At 37.5% G+C, this 6,939-nt stretch overlaps 1 protein-coding gene across 11 annotated transcripts in view; it reads left to right on the top strand.

Annotated features, from left to right (window-relative positions):
• TENM4 (teneurin transmembrane protein 4) overlaps positions 1–6,939 on the top strand; it is a 4,497,462-nt gene that overhangs the window by 4,181,293 nt on the left and 309,230 nt on the right. The gene's annotated exons all lie outside the window — the stretch shown is intronic.

The following is a 6,939-nucleotide window of genomic DNA, read 5'->3' as shown; positions in this document are numbered from 1 at the left end:
TAAACAGAGCCAGTTAGCAAAATGCCAAGGTGCTAAGATGGAGTCTGGGGTTGCAAGCATATGATATGTCAGTGCAGCACCACAGTGGGAGTAGCAATGCTAATGTAGATGGGCTGTCAAGGCAGGGAATGGGGTGAGGTACACCCAGATAGACCTAACACTCACAAGCGACGTTTTGCAAGGGGCACTTGAAAAACCTGCTTGAGTTCCCCGGGGGGGGGGTGACGATTGGGGAGAGATGGGCGAAGGCTGCCAGCCTAGTCAAATAGAATTTTATACATAATTCTATCAGTTGTATAAATAAATGTAAAATACAGGCTTGTGTTTTTAAATGTAAGAAAACACTGTAAAATGTGAACTTCAATATTGTTGCAACTTTGCCATCTGCTGTAAGGAAAACCAAGCCAAGTATTTCAAATGTGTCTTTTTAAGTTGAAAAGATCTTATGAATCTCTTTAATGTTAGAATTTGACTCCAGGGCGGCTGGATGAAGATTTCATGCCCATTGTTTTAAGGCTAAAGTTTATTACTAGAATTTAGATGAGGAAGGTGCTTTATTGCTCTGGTTTCTGCTAGCATATACATGTGAAATGTCTTCTATCGTAAGTTTCTGTGCAGGTGTTAGATTGTTAAATAATGCAGTTTGGTTGCCTGGGAAAACCTAAGTGTCAAAAATTATGTAATTTGGGGAGGGACCCAGCAAACATGTTTGTTAGTAATGTTTAAATACTATTTCTCACACGAGACTAAAGAGCATTTTGATCTTGGATATCCACTTATCAGCACTCAGGGCCTTTTAGTAGTTGATATTATTAACTGGGTGGTGGCAGTAATTACTACTGTATAGTCTGAGTAAAGGGGTACAGTTGGAGAATCTGTGTCAGCCTTTCCCAGGAGTGTCTGTGAAGTTGTATAAGTACTTATCTCAAAGTGTGTGTGTGTGTTATGTCAGCTACTTGGCAGGGACACGAAGCACTGGTTGGACAGAGAGGGTACTGGAGGTTTTAGTTTGCCGAGTTAGGCTGAGACCTGGACCCTATAGCTGTGCCAGTGGGGAGTCTTATTGGGGACCTGGTGAGCAAGGGAGCAATCAGCTCCAAACTGACTGTGTTCTCTGTGTGCACTTAAGGGAAATTGTACTTTACTGTGTGTATTAGTTATCCTTTTTTCTTCTATGAGACAACCTCCCTGGTGTTAGTGATGAAGATTGAGGCTCCTTGATTGCTGGGCCAGGGCACGGTCGTCACATGGGGGTCTACTTCATATCATTGAAATCTCATAATTGAATTTCATAACACTGAGACCATAACACTGAAAATTCAAAACACACTGAAAACCCAAAACATTGAAAACTCAGAACATTGAAAGTGTGCTTCATAACACAGAAAACTACATTGCATAAGTAAATAAGATATCCTCCTCCTACAACAAAACCTAACTAACAAACACACTTTCTACTACATTTCTGTGGGGAGGGAGCAAGCCCCCCTGCACCCCCCACATGGGGGTCTCTGCCCTCCACACCCACCTTTAAATTAAATATACTAACTCCAAGATCGCACTACAGTGAAAAAAATTAATTTCCAGGTTAGGAAACTAACCTTTTTCAACTGTAGTGCGATCTTGGAGTTGGTATATTTAATGGGTGCAGGGGGCTTGCCCCCCTGCAGAAACATAGTAGAACGTTTAGTCCAAAAAAGTAGAATGATGAGATGACACCAGGCTCTCGGCATAAAACAAACAGTCTTTATTTTAAAACAGCATAAACGCTTTCACAGCTCTTGCTGCTTCTTCAGATGTCAGTATAAAAGTGCAGTCACACACACACAGCAATATATACAGAAATTCAACTAGCAAATCAACCAATTAAGCAATTAAAAAAATTATTAAAAAAATACAAACAAGAAATGTAATCAAAATTTTAAAATAAGAAATAAACTTAAAGTTAGCTAATGCACATAAGCGTATGTAAAGCTCATCTAAAGAGTGAGCATGTCTGTAACAAAGGTTTAGGGGGACTTTATCATTTAGTCCTGAACCATAATCAGCCCTTAACCTAGCTCTCCACTTTCTCTCTAAGTATTCAGTAGCATTCCTAACATCACCCAGCTTCTTAGTAGCTGCTACCTGTGCTATAACTTGAAACTTAAAAAACAATGTGTGTGTGAGGTGAGCTTCACATGTTTAGAAAGAGCACTGAGCTCAGTACCATTATTTATATGTCTTAAGTGTTCTGCTATATGTTCCTTCAATTGTTTATCAGTCTTGCCTACATAAAACATCATGCAGGCAGTGCAGCATGCTAAATAAACCAGATGAGAAGAAGTACATGTAGCTTAAACATCAAACACTTACTGTTTACCCTGATCTGGATGTATAAACATGCCAGTAGTGTTAATATAACTGCAGCACTTACAAATATGACATGGTCTAGTACCTTTATAAGTGGAACCCATTTTATTCCTAATAGTTTTACCATCAATAAACTGTTTTGGATAACAAAGCATCTGTTTTAAAGATAATTTCTTCTTAAAGTTAGGTTGTTCACCCACTATCTTTTTAAGATCATTATTTGTAGATATAATGGGCCAATGCTTCCTTATAATATCCAAGACATACCCTGTACTGTAAGAATAAGTCACTGGTATCCTGCATTTACCATTGCTCAGTCTCTTGGTGTGAATAGAAGATGGATTTGAAAAAAAGAAAGGCCTACCTCTATGTTCTCTAACATCAGAGACTTTATTCAATACTTGTTGTACATTACACCTCTTGTAGCCCCTATCCACAAACTTATTCTCCAGGTCTTTCATTTCAGTCATAAAAGTGCCATCACTGACATCCACCCTTGAGACTCTAAGTCCTTGCCCTTGTACTATGTTATCAAATACGTATTTAGGGTGCATGCTTGTTCAGTGTAAAAAGTTGTTCCTGTAACAAGGTTTCCTGTATAGTGAAGTATCCATTTCTCCACTGCTTGAAACGCTGATAAGTACATCTAAGTAACTAATTTCTACCTTGGAATACTCAACTGTAAATCTCAGAAATGTGGTACTAGCATTAATCTCTTCTATAAAGTTAACCAACTCATCTTGTGTACCCTTCCAAATCAAAAATAAATCATCCACAAAATGTCTGTAAAATAAAATGTGTTCTACGTATGTATCAACAAAATGTGCTTAAGTTCCCAGATGAGCATAATGAGACTGGCGTAGCTGTTGGCACATGATGTGCCCATTGCTACACCATCTGTTTGCAAAAAATAATTACCATCACAAAACAAATACTTTGTTATATAAAACCAACTCAAGTAAATGACGAAGTAATTCAACCTTACTATCACTAAATATATGTTGTTCCATCAGATATTGTACCACCCATTCAATACCTAACATATTTGGTATAACTGTGAAGAGGGAACTTACATCCAAGGTTACCAAATACCATCCCTCTACATCAAATGTATCCTGTGTAAACTCATAAAGATCAACCAGAAATTGTCGGGCGTCACTCAGGATATGTGGTTTGCTATTGACAAGTGGTCTAAAATGCTTTTCTAGAAAGATGGACATAGACTGTGTACTCCATTTTCTACCAGAGACTATAGGTCTAAGCGGTGGATTTACAGGATCCTTGTGCAGGCCCTGTATAAAGGGAATCAAGGGATGTTGCACGAAAAATAATCTAACAAACTTCTGTCTATCAGCCCAGATGACATCATACAACACAATTGTCTTTAATATGAATTACCTTGTTATTAACATCAGTGTAATTTTACTATAAAAAGAATTTTCAGACAACATAACATTCAGCCAGGGGACTATATAATACAATACCCCCAGCTCTGCATTCGCCAAATATGGTTTCCCTTTCTTTTCTTCATCATCAAATAGAGAGGAACCGTGGATTCTGGACCCAGTGCCCAGATCTGCTGACACATTCATTGGGGTTCCTCGCCCATCTCTACAGTCCTTTTGTCAGCATACCATGAAGAATCTAGAATCACAATAGGGCCCACCTTATCGGCAGGGTGTATAACAATGCTTTGGTCACACATTAAGTGTTCAAGCGCTGCTTTCTCTCTAACAGTCATAGTAAAAAAACATTTCCCCTTATTAGCAGAATCATAGCCCTTATAAATTCCATCTAAACTTATTTTTTCAAATGCCTAAGTAAGGGGATGTAAAACAGGTAGGCAAGTGCTTAGCTTCCTAAAAACATTCACTAGATGTGACAACATTTTCTTTATACATATACATTAACATTAAATTTCTAGTGAAAGTTTTCACATCAAACCATCTCAGTAATATCAGTACTCTGGGAGGACACAAAAGAAAGACCCTTCTGTAACAATGATAATTCTTCAGTACTCAGTACTTTTCTAGACAAGTTATAAATTAAGTATTTTGCCAGTACCTCTTTATGCTTGGTGTTTCTATAGAGTCCTGATTACTTGCGTTTGTACCTTTTCCGGCTCTGAGACCTCGGTCATCTCTCTGCAGTTTTCTGGTGTATAGGTATTAGCCTTGTGTTGTTCAGCAACAGCTTGAACAGTTTTATTCTGCACCTCAGCAGCTACAACAAAAGTTTTTCTCCTTGCTCCCATGTCTAAACCATTCACAGATGCACTAGAAATGCCAATGATGTCATCAGCAGCGTTGGTAGAAGCACGGTTAGTCAGTATATCACAGACAGAATTGGATGCTGAAGAAAGAAGAAACAATTTTTAAAACAGATGCTTTGTTATCCAAAACAGTTTATTGATGGTAAAACTACTAGAAATAAAATGTGTTCCACTTATAAAGGAACTAGACCATGTCATACTTGTAAGTGCCTCAGTTATATTGACACTACTGGTATGTTTACACATCCAAATCAGGGTAAACAATAAGTGTTTGATGTTCAAGCTACTTCTGTTCATTTTATGCTGAGAGCCTGGTGTCATCTCATCATTCTACTTTTTTGGACTGCTTTACTCTGGCTTATTTGTTTGGGGAGAGGATTACACAGCACAGGTTGGTCGTTTTCTTCTGTAGTAGAAAACGCGTTTGTTAGTTAGGTATCATAGGTGGAGAGGGTGTTATTTACATATGCATTGTTGTTTTCAGTTTTATGAAGCCCACTTTCAATGTTCTGAGTTTTCAGTGTTTTGGGTTTTCAGTGTTTGGGATTTAGATGTTTAGGTCTCAGTGTTATGAAATTCAGCATTATGAAATTTCAGTGTTATTAAGTAGACCCATATATATATATATATATATATATATATATATATATATATACACACACACACACACACACACACACACACACACACACACACACACACACACACGTTATATGTGTGTGTGTGTGTGTGTGTGTGTGTGTGTGTGTGTGTGTGTGCATATATATATATATATATATATATATATATATATATATATATTTATAGCGAGAGAGAGAGAGAGAGAGAGAGAGAGCTATATACAGATGGATATATATAGCTAGATTTTTTTTTTACTTTCATCAACGGTAAGGCAGAATTACCCCCTTATTATACACCATATAGCCACAGGTGACTGCAAATCCCAAACCACAGAGCACAAGAGAAAGTGGAAGACTACAAGTTTTGTTTTTTTTTTTTGTAGAAAATGAGAGAGTTTTTTTTTTCCATTAGTTTCTGATAACTTGCATATGAGCTGTAAGCCCTTGCTTTTACAGAGTGGCACGTCCATGTATTCTGCGTAGAAACCTGTAGTCATACCTCTCAACTGTCCAGATTTTTGCCTCATATTTTTGGTCTGTTCCTCAAAAGATTTGTAGTTTTTTGGAAAATTATTGAGGATTGATGTCACTAAGTAATGGCAGACATTTGTGTTTCAGACTTCATACCCTTTGGAAAATGTGTGTTAATGCAAAAACCTATTACTCAATCAACTTACTAAGTTCATAAGAGCAATGTTTAAACACTGTCCCAATTATTGGGCCTTTATCTCTCCCCCTATTATTTTTGTCCAGAATTCTTGTACTCAGAGGTTGAAAGGTATGCCTGTAGTCTGTCTCCCATCATTCTCTCTGTTTGTGCTGTAGACCTAGAAAGGACCTTTTGTATAGCATTTAAAAGTGCTATTTTGTAGCTACTTCTGCTTCTACCATCAGGTGCTTTGCTCTTATTTTATTATTTTTTAATGTATTTGTTAACTGGGTCAGCCCACTGGACACAAGTATTCCTTTTCGGGGGTGACCTAGGAGGACTGCCTAAGTGGCTTGCTCAGTCACACTGTAGACAAATGGAACTGGAAAGAATTAAACCACATACCCTCAGTTACAGGAAACAGCTCAGAGCTTTAATTGTTTGCACTGATTGCCTAACATACCAGCCCTTACTTCCAGGTGATTCAGTCGTTTCAAAATTCCACTACTCCAAATGCAGGGAAGACCAAACAATCACAAATGTGACTTATTTTTTTATTTCTTTCATGCATTTTCAGTGAATCATTTCACTGTACCATGAAAACATTTTCATTAGAAAAGATAGTAGATTAATTTGGCAGTCTATTTTCTCTTTTACCTGTGCTACAGATCTAAAACTGGCATGTGGAAAGTAATTTGGGTCATCTTAAGAGAAAAGCAACACATATCACTGTTGCAAATGCCAGCCTTCTTTGAGTCCAGCTTCATAACTGTTCTTGTATTTCACTTTGTCAGGAAGGGTTATAATTACATTCCCTGCAGCTGGGTAATAGCCATTTGAATGATTTGCCAGGTATCCAATGGACATGAGTTTAAAACACGAATCTCATCATTTTACCTTGTCTGCTAATTGATTGTTATCTGAAAGTGAAGAATGATAATAAATATTTATTTTTATTTAATAAGATTAAAGTAATTTAATGACAAGGCATGCAAAGCATAGGAATACAGACAGCATGCAGATATTCTGCGCACTGCAGCTACAGG

This window comes from Protopterus annectens, chromosome 5.part0, assembly GCF_019279795.1.
Source record: "Protopterus annectens isolate FY-2018-M chromosome 5.part0, PAN1.0, whole genome shotgun sequence".
Classification (NCBI taxonomy): domain Eukaryota; kingdom Metazoa; phylum Chordata; order Ceratodontiformes; family Protopteridae; genus Protopterus; species Protopterus annectens.
This window is presented reverse-complemented; position numbering and strand designations above follow the sequence as displayed.